General features: G+C 34.4%; 1 pseudogene; it reads right to left on the reverse strand.

Moving 5' to 3' along the window:
• Positions 1 to 386: 386 nt before the first annotated feature.
• Positions 387 to 12,632, reverse strand: LOC120589271 (39S ribosomal protein L1, mitochondrial-like; annotated as a pseudogene).
• Positions 12,633 to 15,895: the final 3,263 nt, after the last annotated feature.

The following is a 15,895-nucleotide window of genomic DNA, read 5'->3' on the forward strand; positions in this document are numbered from 1 at the left end:
GAATCAGTAAATCTACGTACAATGATATATATTCTAAGGATGCATTGGTGGTAATGAGACAAACAGAAATCAGAGATGGACCTCTGAAATTCTGGAAACATTGGTTCTCAATTCATAATTTTTCTACATTTCTTTCTTTGATTTTGAGTCAGGCCATAGTGTGTCCTTCCTAATTATACGTGACCAAAATGATCACTTTGCTTGAGCTCTTTTGCATTGTCAAGCAGATCAGTTAAGAGTGGAACAATAATGTGTTAGAAAAAATATATTTCTATATTTATTGAACATCTGCTTGTGTCCACTGCTATTCTTTTTTTAAATTATAGTTTTCTAATTATCTCTGTTGCTTTTTAATCCACTAAAAATAATTTCAAAATATAACATTTTTAGGGAGCTTCTTTGTTGCTTTCTTTGGTTTCTACTTCTCTAGGGCACAATAGTTCTATCTTCAATAACAAACCTTCATTTGTCAACCTACAAAGAAAAGCTTGTACCACAAAGGGTCCCAGATTCAGCGGTCTGTGCCTATAAACTTCACTGATAACTGCTTGCAAATTGGCAGTTATCTGGTCATTTGACATATCCAGTGTTGCTATTTTTGTCTCAAGAAAATTCCTCCTTTCTTCATCTACCTTAACTTCATGTCCAATTTTAAATAATTCAAGCATTTTGGGGGTGTCACGGCCAATGGAATTTCAAGTAAACTTAGCAAATCTTTTTTTTTTTTTTTCCAGTTTCTTCTTTAATGGATTAAGCTTGGGCATTATTTCTGGAACAACTATATAAAAGTCTGATTGAATTTCATCATCCCAAATCTTCTGAATCAGATTAGTTCCTCCTACAAAGGCAGCTCCATTTTCTTCTATTTTAATCTCTGACGCATTCCCTGTAAATACAGCAACTTTGATTTCTGAAGTGAATGGTTACTGAAAACTGAAAGCATTGGCAAACGGCTCTACTTTTTTCTTCTTTCTCAGTGCCATATCCAGTGTCAAATCAAGATAAATACCTTGCTTTAGATTTGTAAAGTCCAGGATTTGAAACTTCTTAAGTGAATAGCTTTCTCTACCTCATATATCTGTTTTGGATATAAGCGTTTTAAGTAAACATCATCCTTAGGTTCACTTACCATAAAGGGATGTGACTATTTTTTCTATCTCATCTTTTGTTTTTCATCTGATGCTTTTTCTTTGGCATTTTTTGTTTGTTTGTTTGTTTTCTTTGCAGGCTTCATAACAGCAGCAAATTGTCTACTGGGCACCGGAATGCATACGGAGCAATGATAAAGAGGTGTGTGATTAGCCATTTTGGAAAGACTATGCCTTTAATTCTGTATCAAGGCTCTACGGAGGCATTTTTACCGCGGCTGCGATGTTGACGGTTCCAGATGGTGTTAACCCACTGCTACCTATATTCTGAGAGCATAAAGGTTCCTGAGACAGAGTAGCTTTCTTCAAGGAGCTTGCAGACTAGTGGAGAAAATAGTTTATTAATATAAATCCTGCCACAAAAAGTGCTGGAACACAGTATCAAATTGCATAGGGGAAAATTTTAGCTCTATAAAAAGAACTGCTGTAGATTTGGCTGAAAGCTCTGAGTTTTTTTTACTATAGTATATTAAGACTGAATATTAGATGCATATTCGAAGCAGAGGTGAACTAGTACCTTCTCAAACTGTCTCACAAAAATTGATTGTTAATTTTCAGGAATTTTGAGAACTAATCGCTAAACAGTTAATATTTAAAAATATGGTATATAAAGTTACTATTATATAAACTATGTTAGAAATAAAAAAAATTACAACTCATCACTCCCTAATTATTTGACTACATTTTACTGCTCTATACGGTCTTGAGGCTATTTACATCTACATGTACAGTGGAAATACTACATAATAATGTTGTTACTGCCCATCTATTCTCAGCTCCATGTTTAGTGGCATCATGGCAATAACTCGAAATTGGCCTTGGTGGGAGGATCTAAACATTGAAAACAGGCAAGCATTATAAATGAATACTTAATTTATTGTTTTTTATTTTTTTATTTCTGTTATCTATATTTATTTTATTTTGTTATTTAACTTTATTGTCTAAACTTAATAAAGTGATAGAGAAATGTTAATAAAGCAGATTAAACTTTAAAAATATGTTATATCTGTAGCTGTTTCACTGAAATAGCACAAAATTGAGGAAGCATTCTTCTAATATTCAAAAGTTTTTAAATTTAATTTAATTTAAATTTATTGTTTTAAAAATTTAATTATTTATTTTAATTCATTTCAAGTTTACAGTACATGGTTAGACATCTATATAGTTCATAGAATGATCCCCCCTAATTGTTCTCTCCCTCCCCTGGCCCTCCACCTAGCCAACATATTAATGCTAACTGCATTCCCTATGCCATGCTCCCCATTGCCATGACCATCTATCAACTACTAATTTGTACTTCTTTAACCCTTCACCCTATTATCCCAGCCCCCCAAACCCCCCTCCCCTCTGTCCATCACCAAATTGTCCACTATATTTGTAAGTCTGTTTTTGATTAGTTTGTTCTTTTCATTCCTTAGATTCTGCATATAAGTGAAATCATATGGTATTTATCTTTCTTTGTCTGACTTATTTTACTCAGCATAATAACCTCTAGGTTCATCCATGTCATTGCAAATGGTAGGATTTCATTTTTTTAATGGCCGAGTAATATTCCCTTATATATATATATATATGAACCATAATTTCTTTATCCAATCATCTGTTCATGGGCATTTAGGTTGCTTCCATATCTTGGCTATTGTAAATTGTGCTGCCATGAATACTGGGGTGCATAGATATTTATGAATTATTGTTTTGGTTTTCTTTGGATAAATACCCAGAACATATGTCTTTGTTGTTTCACTTTCATCTTACCATTTAATAAAATTAATAAAATTAAATAAAATTCTCAAGTAGATATTTATGTTGCAGCCACATTAATTCATCACATGCAACCATAGGTTAGCTATGGATATAATAGTTCACCAAAAATCAAAGAAAGCATTCTGGGAAAATAAATTGGCTATATAGAATTTACAGTAAGTAGTATTGTATACTTCATTTTTATTTGTAAGTTATGTGCTACCTAGTGTCTATGTAAATCAAACTTATAATAAACTTGTGTTTGTATCCGTATATATGTGTATATATATTTATATTTGTTTTTATAGGACAGTTGTTAAGCATTTACAAGCACACCCAGATAAAAGAGCACAAGAGTTTTAAAAAAAACAAACACAGGATTATATTTATTAGTTTTTTTCTCTCTAATATCCTTTTATAATGTCTCAGTGTTATTTTCCAGTTCTGCAGGGAAATTACAAGATAAGTTATAAAGTAAATTATATGTTTATATACATATATATGTTTAAATATTTTATACATATATATTAAATGTATGTGATTGAATTATAATTAACACAAAAATGCACAAATTGTAAATATACAGTTCAATAACTTTTATAATTTTATAGTGCGATTATCTTCTTCAGGTAAAGTTAGAGAACATTTCTAGCTACCTAGAAATTTCCCTAGTGCCACTTCTTCTGGCCACAAAGTTAGTCACTATTTTCATATCTGTCACCATAGACTATCCTTGAAGTACATATAAATAGAGAAATATACTACTTTCTATTTTTGTATTCTTTCACTCAATATTTTTATATTTGTAGCTTGTGTCAGTAGTTTATTTTTCTTTATTGTTGTGTAGTATTCCATTGTATGAAAATGCCCCAATTGTTTTATCCTTTTTCTTATCAATGGACATTTGATTTCTCCCAGTGTGAGACTCTTAAGAAAAAAAAGCTTAGTAGGAAAAGTTTGAGAATTTCTATGTATGCTTCCTTGATATTTTTCTTTTTAAAAATCCTTTGTTCAACTTTGGCTGTGGAGTGGGGATTTGTGGCATTTATTATGTCACATCAAAAGAACTTATGCAGTTGGCATTAATATGTTGGCTAGGTGGAGGGCCAGGGGAGGGAGGGAGCAATTGGGAGGACTGTTTTATGAACTATATAGATGTCTAACTAATGTACTGTATACTTGAAACTAATTAAAATAAATGAATAAATTTTTTTAAAAAGAACTCTAAGGGGCAATTTTTTAACGTAACTTGCCTGTATTCTTTAAAAATTTCAATTTCATAAAAGATAAAAGCTGAGAAATGATTCCTAATTAAAGGAGATCCAAGAGGCAGGTTAACTAAATGCACCGAGTGATCCTGCACTGGATCCTTTACTAGAGGGACAAATCTTGCTATAAAAATATTATTGAGACATTTGACATAATTGAGTCCCCAAATAACAGTTACATTAATAATTTAACTTTTCAGAGTTTTATAAAACAGAATCCTGGCCAAAATTCTTGAAAAAATCAGTGAAAGAGCTTAAAGACTCCCTCCCTTTACTAGGTATCAATGTCTGTTACCACATGCTGTCTTGATGGCAACTCTGATCTCTCTGTCCTTTTCTCTCTCTCTCTCTGTTCCCATTTTGAAGGGAAATTTTTTTCTGTGACTACTTTGTCAATAGATGATTCACAGCTGATTCTAACTCAAATCTTTACTCGTTCCCATTCATTGTGGTCTTCAATTATAAAAATTTGCTGAATTAAAATAATACTGATTGTATCCTCTGAGTAGTATAAATGTTGGGATAATGAAAGTAAAAAAGAAAAACCTCATATTTGTTAAGAGTTATGTGGGTACATAAACTTTGATTCATGTTATCTTATTTGGTCCTCAAGCCAGTAAGATAAGTAGGAATAACTACCTCTCATTTTTACAGGAAATAGAAATTTAGAAATATTAAACAACTTGCTCAAAGTCACAAAGCTAGTAATTTGGGAAGGCACAGTTTGAACCCAAGACTTCTCATTGTAAGTCCTGGACTTGTATGTTGCAAAAGACAACTCCGAGCTCCAGATCTGAATAATCAAGTGGATAATGATAAGAATAGCAGTATATAGGGAGAAGTAGTAAGAGTATTCGTTAGGGAAGATGTTCTGTTCAGCCTTAATTTTTAGTTATTTTTCCAGATTAATAATTTAATTAAAATATTAACCTTCATTCTTTGACAATATCACAGAATTTGTTTAAATCTCAATTATAGTACTTACTAGCTGTGATTTATTGTATACCTCTTTCTAATCACAATAGTTCCTTATAGTTTACTTCATTGTATCTGCCATTGTTCTTAGAACAATGTTTTCCACAGTGTGTAATCAATAAATGCTTCTTGAAGGAATTGGATTTATATCTCTAAATAACAGATTTACAATGACACATTAAATATAGAAAATGTAAGACCACAATAATAGCGGTTTACATTAAATTGAAGAATGTAATGTCTTTATAGGCTGAGTTACAGGAAAATTTCCTACTCAATTTTGTAAGAAAGTTGCAAATGAAAGTGGGAATAAGGGGATTTCTAAATTCATAATATGCCTATTAAGTGAATTTTGCAGGTGCCTCACTGGCATGGGTCCATTTTGGACCACAGCAAATGTAATAAGTGGGTTAGATTCCAGGTCTGCAACTGCCAAGGGGTTGAGTATAGATCAATAAGCAGCTGCATGAAGGAGAGAATAATCAAAGGCGAGAAAATGAAAAAGTATACGCAAAGCTTTGGTCTAAGGTCTAATTGTATTATTGACAATGCTAAAGAGGTATAAAGTCATTGCAGATATAATTGTCTTAATATAATCAGAGTGATTAAACTGATATCACTGAGCAATCTATGGGCAGAGAGGTGAAAAGACGTTCCTCCCTTTTCATAGGTTGTCTTTTTACCATTAATGGCCTCTGACCCAATAGAATAATTAGTTTCCATTTTGCTAACCTGTTAGAAAGTACAAGCACATATTATTGCAATTCTAGAAGAATTTTTTCCCAAGACCAAAAACATTATATTTGGAACAAGACCTTCCCTTAGCAGGTGTTGTAAAGATAATAAAGGCATCATGCAACAGTACTCATTTTTTTCTTTTCTGTTGAGGATAAGTTTTATGTTCTTACATATTGTAAGTGGTAGCAAATTTCCTGTTTTGAAAACTACTATATCCTTCTAAAAGCAACAGAGGATTGTGTAAATGTGTGGTATGAAATATAAAAGTGGAAAGAAAACCATGAATAACAGGTATGGTAGGTAGAAAGTCTCTTCATAAATAATGTTTTGACAGTTGGGTGTTTCATGGGCTGAAGAAAAATGTACATGAGGCTATTGATGACCAGTCTGTTTATAAGTTCCTGAGCATCAGAAATTATAAATGGTGTTGCTATATTGGTTTATACTGTGTTTCTTTATCCAAGAAAGGCTAATAGTACACAAAGATTTGTCAACTAAAAAATCATATTATTGCGAATGGATAATTTGATCAAATGGATAATTTGATTGATTGATTGATTGATTTTCCTGAGCCTGACTCAAGGGTTTGACATTTCTAGTTTTTCAGTCTGTATTGCTTGAGTTTTATAGATATTTAAACTATTTTCTGATTGTTTACTCTTTAATAACATCCAAGAAGATTTTCCTAATGCAAGTATTCTATTAGTCACTATATAAGTTTATTATTTAGATAAATCTCTATATAAGCACATGAATACACATGAATAGAAGCAAGAGAAAGCTTTTTTGCTCACGCAGTACTACTGATAGGTATTGATTATTTTAGGGGCTTAAAAACAAGGATGTTGAGTTAAGAAAATGACCTTGAGCACAATATACACACTATCAAATTCTATCTAATATCTAAATTCTCTTTTATGAATGCAGAGGGGCTCTTTTGAATAAGTCAATGGTCTCCAGCATGCCACCTATATTTTATAAAGTTTTATTGGAGCACAATCACGCTCATTTTTATTGTTAGTGATTGCTTTCTTGCTACAATGGCAGAGTCTAGTAGTCGTGGCAGTGATCTGCGCTAACCTTATAGCCCACATATAGCCTAAAATATATGCTATCTAGTCTTTTACAGAAAAAGTTTGCTAACCTCCAGGCAAAATGAAATGGAAGAGAAAATTGTCTGGAAGTCTTTGCTGTTCTCAGTTCTGAAAAAGTGACTACTGCACACTCAGACAAAAACATACACATTGTAATTTTACTGAAAGTAAGTATCAAACAAGAGAGTAATTGTAGTCCATTTTGAATGTACTGGTTTTTCTAAATATAGTATAAAATATATTTGTTTTGTTTTGTGTACTGTTTCAGAGTTTAGTTCTTCCACATAATCATTTAATTTTACTATAACAGCCTTGTAAAATAGATAATGTAAATATTATTATGCTTACTTTCTATATGAATCAATTAAAGTTCTAATTTTAGAACTTCTTTAAGTACCTAGCAAATAAATGTAATGAAAATCTCAGTCCTAAAGTCAAAATTCTATTTCTGTCAGTTCCTTTTTGGCAGAGATGCTCTTCTGTGTGTATTGTACTGTTTACTCTTTCTAGGAATATGAAAAGACTATACTTTCTAACCTTTTTTATAGTTAAGTTGGGTCATATGACTGAGTTTTAGCCAACGAATTGTGGATTAAAGTGATGTAAAATATGTATAGACCTTTCCTGTAAAAACATGTTATGCCATCTATTGGTTCCTTCTTCTCCTAGATAGTATAGCTGCAAGACAAGAGAGGTCTCTACCTTTGCAACTTGCGCTAGATTTTCAGAGAGTGAGGAAATAAATCCGGTTTGGTATAAGCCACCAAGTTTTGGGCGTTATCTGTTATTATAGCATAGTATACTCTATCCTTTTAAATGGGATTTCCAATTGAACTCCATAAAAACCTTGAACACATTGTATTAAAAAATCACCTATTCTCTTCAATTTGATTGGATAGTTTGTTTTTTTTCTTATTATTGAGTTGTATGAGCTCTTTATATATTTTGGACATTAGGCTCTTATTGAAGGCATTGCTTGTAAATATATTTTCCCGTTTGGATGGTTGTCTCTTTACCTTGTTGACAGTTTCTTTTGCTGTGCAGAAGCTTTTTAGTTTGATGTAGTTTTGGCTATTGACTGCTAATCTGATGTATCATTGGCAAATATCTTCTCCCATTCAGGAAGGTGTCTTTTATCTATTTTGTTGATAGTTTGCTATGGTAGAAGAAGATGGTCCAGTTTCATTTTTTTGCATGTGTCTATTTATTGAATAGACTGTCTTTACCCTCATTGTATATTCTTGCCTCCTTTACTACAGATTAAATGATCATATAGGTGTGGATTTATTTCTTGTTCTCTATTCTGTTCCACTGATCAATGTATGCTTTTATGCCAGTACCATGCTATTTTGATTACTATAACCTTGCAATATGTTTTGGTATCATATTGCAATATGTTTTGATATCAAATAGCGTGATACCTCCAATTTTTTTCTTCTTTCTCAAGATTCACATGAGTATTTGAGATCTTTTATGGTTCCATAATAATTTTACAATTATTTGTTCTAGTTCTGTGAAAAATGCCATTAATATTTTGGTAGGGATGGCATTGAATCTATAAATTGCTTTGGGTATTATGGACATTTTAACAATGTTGATTATTCCTAGCAATAAACACAATATATCTTTTCACTTATTTATATGTTCTTTAAATTCTTCAATGATTTATAATTTTCTGAGAACAGTTCTTTTACCTCCCTGATTAAATTTAATTCTAGATATTTTATTTATTTATTTTTGATGCAGTTGTAAAATGAATTGTTTTCTTAATTTCTCTTTCCCATAGTTTCTTGTATAGAAATGCAACCAATTTCTGAATATTAATTTTGTATCCCGCTACTTCACTAAATTCATTTATTAGTTTTAATAGTTTTTTTGTGGAATCTTTAGGGTTTTCTATATATAGTATCATGTTATCTGCAAATAACAGTTTTACTTCTCTCTTTCCAATTTGGATGGCTTTTCTTTCTTTATTTCTTTCATTTTTTTTTGTCTGACTGCTGCGACTAGGATTTCCAATACTATGCTGAATAAAAGTGATGAAAATGGACAATTTTATTTTGTCCCTGATTTTAAGGAAAACACTTTTAGCTTTTCCCCATTGATTATGATGTTAGTTGTGGTTTTGTCATATATGTGGGTTTAACATAATATTTTATTATGTTAAAGTATGTTTATTATGTTAAATTATGTAAAGTAACATAATATTTTATTATGTTAAAGTAAACAAACTTTCTGTGTTTTAAAGTTAAATCCATTTGGTCTAGTGTATGTTGCTGAGAATTTTTATCATAAATAGATGCTGGATTTTGTCAAATACTTTTTCTGCATTTATTGATATGATCATATGACTTTTATCTTTCAGTTTGTTAATGTGGTGTATCACATTAATCGATCTGCAGTTATTGAACCAAACTTGCATCCCTGGAATAAATCCAACTTGATCATGGTGTACGGCATTTTTAATGTATTGCTGCATTTGGTTTGCTAATATTTTGTTAAACATTTTTGCATCTATGTTCATCATGGATACCGGCCTATCGTTTTTTGTAATGACTTTGTCTGGTTTTGCAATCAGGTCTATATGGTGGCCTCATAAAATGAGTTTGGGAGCCTTTCCTCCACTTGAATTTTTTGAAATAGTTTAAGAAGAATAGGTACTACTCATTCTTTGAATATTTGGTAAAATTCACCTTTAAAGACATCAGGTCCAGGACTTTTGTTTATTGGGAGTTTTGATGACTGATTTGATTCCATTAATAGTAATTAGTCAGTTCAGATTTTCGAGTCCTTCTTGACTCAGTCTTGGAAGATTGTATGTCTCTAGGAATGTATCCATTTCTTTCAGATTGTCCAGTTTGTTGGCATATAATTGCTTGTAGTATTTTCTTATAATCTTTTGTATTTCCGTGTAGTCAGTTGTCACTTCTCTTCTTTCATTTCTGATTTCATTTGGGTCCTCTCTTTTTTTTTTTTCCTTGGTGAGTCTGGTTAAAGGTTTATCAATTTTGTTTATCTTTTCAAAGAACCAGCTCTTGGTTTTATCGATCTCTTGGATTCTTTTTTCAGACTCTATTTAATTTATTTCTGCTTTGATTTTTATTATCTCCTTTTCTCTACTAACTTTGGGCTTTCTTTTTTCTAGTTCCTTTAAGTGTAAGGTTAGATTGTTATTTGAGATGTTTTTCATTTCTGTATTTCTATAAATTTTCCCCTTAAATTACTTTTGCTATGTACCATAGATAATGGGTCATTGTGTTTTTATTTTTATTTTCTCAAGGTATCTTTTGATTTCTTCCTTGATCTCATTATTAACCCAATCATTGTTTAGTAACATGTTATTTAGCCTCCATGTGTTCATGTATTCTTCATTTTTTTTTCTTGTAATTGATTTTTAGTTTCAGACTTTTGTGGGTGGAGATAACGACTGATTTAATTTCACTGAGACTTGTTTTGTGGTTTAATGTGTGGTCTATCTTGGAAAATGTTCCATGCACACATGAGAAGAATGTATATTCTGCTGCTTTGGGGTGAAACATTCTAAAAATATTAGTTAAATCCATTTGGTCTAGTGTATCATTTAAGGCTGCTGTTTCCTTGTTGATTTTATGTCTGGAAGATCTGTCATTGGTGTCAATGGAGTGTCGAAGTCCCCTACTATGACTGTTTTATTGTCCATCTCTCATTTTATGTCTGTCAATTTGCTTTCTATATTTAGGCGCTCCTGTGGTAGATGCATAAATGATTACTAGGGTTATGTCTTCTTGTTGGATTGATCCTTTTATCATTACGTAATGTCCTTCATTGTCTCTTATTATAGTCTTTGTTTTAAAGTCTATTTTGTCTGATATAGGTATTGCTACCCCAGCTTTTCTTCATTTCCATTTGCATGAAATATCTTTTTCCATCCCTTTACTTTCAGTCTGTGTGTGTCTTTCAATCTGAAGTGGGTTTCTTGTAGATAGCATATGTGTGGGTCTTATTTTCTTATTCATTCAGCTACCCTATGTTTTTTTCATAGGAGTATTTAATCCATTTATATTTAAAGTGATTATTGATAGGTATATATTTATTGCCATTTTATTATTCATATTTATGTTATTTTTTTCTTCCCCTTTTGTTTTAGAGAAGTACCTTCAACATTTGTTATAATATCGGCTAGGTGGTAGTGATTTCCTTTCGCTTTTTTCTGTCTGGGAAGCTCTTTATCTTACCTACAATTTTAATTGATAGCTTTGCTGGATAGAGTAGTCTTGGTTGTAGGTTCCTGCTTTTCATCACTTTGAATATTTTGTGTCAATCCCTTCTGACCTGCAAACATTCTGTTGAGAAATTAACTGACATTCTCATGAGAGTACCCTTGTAAGTAATTAACTGCCTTTCTCTTGCTGCTTTTAAAATTTTCTCTTTGTCTGTAACCTTAACATTTTAATTATGAGGTATCTTTGTGTGGATCTGTTTGGGTTCACCTTGCTTGGTACGCTCTGAGCTTCTTGGACTTGTATGTTTATTTCCTTTACCAGGTTAGGGAAGTTTTCAGTCATTATTTTCTCAAATAGGTTCTCAATACTTTCCTTTCCCTCTTCTTCTTCTGGTATCCCTATGAAGTGAATGCTATTACACTTGATGTTGTTCCAAAAGCCCTTTAAATTATCCTCATTTTGTTTGTTTGTTTTATTGTTCCGATTGGGTGTTTTCTACTCTTCCTTCCAAATTGCTGATTCAGTCCTCTGCTTCATCCTATCTACTATTGAATCCTTCTAGTGTAGTCTTCTTTTCAGTTATTGTATTCTTCATTTCTGACTGGTTTTTCTTTGTGGTGTCTATGTCCTTTCATTCTTACTATCTCTTTGTTGAAGTTCTCACTGAGCTTATTTATTCCTCCCCTAAATTCCTTGAGCATCCTTATAACTGGTGTTTTGAACTCAGTATCTGGTAGGTTTCTTGCTTCCATATCAGTTAGTTCTTTTTCTGGATTTTTCTCCTGTTCTTTTATTTGGGACATTTTTCTTTATTTTCTCTTTTGGGCTTCCTCTTTGTGTTTGTTTCTATGTATTAGATAGATTTAATACATCTCCCAGTCTTAGCCAGGTAGCCTCATGTGGCAGATATCCTGTTTGGCCTAGTGGCTGTTTCCCTTATCATCTGCACCAGGTGCTCCAGGAGTGACCCTTGTATGAGGTATGAGCCCTCCTGCTATAGTTGAATCTTGATTGTTGTTGGCGCATCTATAAGTGGGATGGACTCTCATGCTGACTGGCTTGTCAGAATTGGCCATGCCCAAAACATATGAGCTGCTGTTTGGGGGCTGATCCCATTAAGTGAGGTTCATCTCAGTGGGTTCATGTGGCTGTTGAGACCACTCTTTGGATGTGCCACTTGTGGGACTAATTAGATGGTGCTCTGTTGAAGTATAATGCCAGCCTCCAGGTGTGTTGGGAGGGGCTTCCATGCAGGTCAGCTGCTCCCTGTGACTGGACCAGGGCTACCTGGTAGGAGCTACAAAGCTATCCATAGTTGATCACTGCCTGAGTTGGGCCTGGAGGTGTGTGGGAGAGGCCAGACAACAAACTGGGCCTGGGGCAGCTCAGCTAAAATACCCGGGGCACCCCCAGGCCAGAGGCTTCCTGCCGGCTACCTGTAAGGTTCAGCAGCTGAATAAGCATCAGGGGTACAAGAGTTGGATGAGGCAGGGTCTCAGGGAATCACCAAGGTTGGATGAGTTGCATTCCCCAGGTTGGTGGAGATTCAGATTTGTTACCAGTGCTGAGCCTGTGGTCGCTTGCAAAAGTCTCAGCTCACACAGAGGACTTCTGCTGCCTGCCTCAGGCCTGCAGACCCTTGAAATTTGTTCAAGAAATACTGCAGCTATGGCTGGTGCTGGTTGCTCATCACCTAAAGTGTTTCCCAAGGTGTATGAGCCAAAGCCTGTTGATTGATTTCAAGGGAACTTCTTTCTGAGAGCTCAGAGTAGCGCTGGTTGCCCAGTAAGCACCCAAAATTATGAAAATGGGCAATTTTCAAGTTAGGTGGGACAGAGTCTCAGGGAGTCACCTAGAGGGAGCGAGCAGATCTCACTTGGTCAATGCAGATTCAGGTTTGGCCATATGGGTGGAGGGTTCAACATAGGCAAGACGGCGCCCACCTGCAGGCTGCACAGGAGGGCTCAATGAAAGGACAATAGTGGCTGTCCTTCCAGCCCTTCCCCTGATGGTCCACAGCTCACACTTTTCCTGTATGTCTCTGGCACCTCCTGAGCTGCCGTTCCTCCACTGGGGCCCAAGGCGAGTGCTTGCGAGCAAGTGAATCTGTGAGCAGGCCCTTTAAGGGGACATCTGGATTTTCATCTGCTTTCTGTCTCACCCAGTCAGCTGGAATCTGCACTGATTCTCACAGCCAGATTTTGTGAGTACTGCTCTCCCTGATACTGAAACCCTGGACGAGGGAGCCCGGTGTGGGGTTGAGGCCTGTTGCTTCTCAGGATATCTTCCCAAAATCCCACCACCACAGGTGAGTGTAGGACCAGCCTGTTTCCTCTCTGCCACTTCTACCAGCCTCCATGTGGTCTCCTCTTTATATCCCCAATTATAGATGTTCTGTTCAGCTAGTGTTCAGATTGTTCTCTAGGTTGACTGTTTCATAATTTAGTTGCAATTTTAATGTGGTCATGGGAGAAGTTGTGCACAGCGTTTACCTACTTTGCCATCTTGATTTGAACACTCGAGTTTGTTTTTTCACCTGCTGATTGTATGGAATAAAAAAACAACAACAACAACAAAAAAACACTTATGAATCAAGAGAATGGGTTTGGATCCTGATTCTGCAGGGCCTGATTTGATGAGAACTAAATCTGACAGTTTATTAGTATATCAATCACAACTTTTGGTGAGTATGCCTTTGGGGGTATAGTTATGCTGTTATCCTTAGGCTGGCTCTTGGCTACCCTGTGTTTGCTCCCAAAGTTCTTGGAAGTGTAACCAAAAAACTGTAATCTTACCCAGGATAAGGTGTTGGTAATATAACCACAAAGCTGTCCTCTTATCTAGAGCGTTTATGCAAAGTCAGTTTAACTGAGGTCCTAAGCTTAATTCTTACTTATTCTCCAGTTCGCTGCTGAGTCTTTATCTCCAGCTGTGCTTACTGGATCTTGACAACCTATCCAGCTTTCCCAGGGATTGGACCATGATGATGAAGTCTTTATTTAAAAATGTATGTTTCTGCTTCTGGGTTATCATTCATTATCTAAGAATTGAATTGGTAACTGATGGCCATAAACATGGATGGGCATGGAGTGGGGGAGGACCTAAATTGTGAACCAAATTCACTGTTTGCTTAGTTAGTTCTAACTGCAGTTTATTCTTTTCATCATTCTAGCCTACCATTGATGTCTCAGTGTGGTCTGTGGTTTTATAGCTTATGTTTATTGGGCAGGGAAATGAAATTTTAATAATGAGGAACTAGAGAACATCTGCTTTCCTTAGAGCAAGTGTCAGAAGGAGATAAAAGACCCCAATAAGTGCTTTATTCTCAGAGAAACTAAAGATGCATACCTAGAATTTTATCATGGAGGAAAGCTCAAAGACTCACTGGGGTATTAGTTGGGAACTGGGGTATTAGGTGGGAAGATTGTTCTTTAGAAACAGGGCTGTTAAACACAGGAGCACCATTCTGGCTACAAGGATGAGACATCTACAAAGGACTTAGAACTCATCCTGATGATACCAGCCCTGAGTGAAATAGTCTCCAAATCAGTGATTAAAAAAAAAAAAAAAGAGCCCTAAATGTTTGAAACCTGAGAAAAGAGAGCAAAAACAGAATGAAAATATCTTTTGATCTGAGAAGTTATTAGGGACTAATGATTGTTAAAAAAAAGATTCTCTGTAAGTAATAGAGATACATCTGAAAAGAATGAAGAAATGGATTAAACTGTCACTATCACTGAATTGCCATTAGAGAATGCCCTGTCTATAAATATATTGCCTGTTTTACGCCAAAGGTTGCTAGTGAGAAGTCACGCGATGTAGAATACACATAGTAATTGTCTTAGACATTATTAGCCAGGTGTCCAAAAGCATCGATCATAGTGAGGAAAGATTTGGCATGTTGGCCCCCATATCTGATTGCTGCTAAGAACCATTCCCACCCATGGAATTGTATGGTTCCCATAAATTTTATTAATATTTCATCCATTCTTTCCTTTATTTATTCATTCATTTAGCAATTTTTTATTTAACATTTATTCCATTACATGTAGAAACAGGAGAAAAGGTAGGAAGACAACTGAAATGCTTTTCTAGACCAAGAAAAAAATTACAAATCTGTATAACAATAGTCTGGAGCTTATAAATATGAAAAAAAATGCTTTGTAAGAGGTTGAGTAAGGGAAATTTCAAAACAATTGTGAGGAGAATATACAACTCAAGCTCAAGGGTATACCCAGATACTAAAGTTGTAAGAATTTAAGATCTGTTAACTTGGTTCCTGCATAATTATTAAAGATGTGTCCAAAATGCTGAACTTCAGTGTTATGATCAGGGTGTCTTTATTTAGGAAGATTACTTAGAACTCCAGGAAAACCTCACCCCCTAGCTAAAGGCCCTATGAAGAAAAAAGTCCCTTTGTAAATTATAGATGAAAACGAAGCTTAATTGTAGGACCCAGTATAACTGGAGAGCTTCTTAGTCTTCTACCCAGTGGGATCAAAGAGGGTACCCAAGAGATGTGAGTCATAAACAATCAATATTTCTAGGAAAGAAACATCGGGGCACTGTGAAAACTCTGCTGTGTTCTAATTAATGTTACCTAGATTTCTGCCCGGAAATGATCTTCTTTTTTTAATAAAAAGAAATATAAAATTCCAGATGAAGGTAAGAAGACAAGAGGAGTAAAAATAATCATTAGTTTAAAAGGGTCATTTCCTTAAATGCAA

This window comes from Pteropus medius, unplaced genomic scaffold, assembly GCF_902729225.1.
Source record: "Pteropus medius unplaced genomic scaffold, Ma_sr-lr_union100, whole genome shotgun sequence".
Lineage (NCBI taxonomy): Eukaryota > Metazoa > Chordata > Mammalia > Chiroptera > Pteropodidae > Pteropus > Pteropus medius.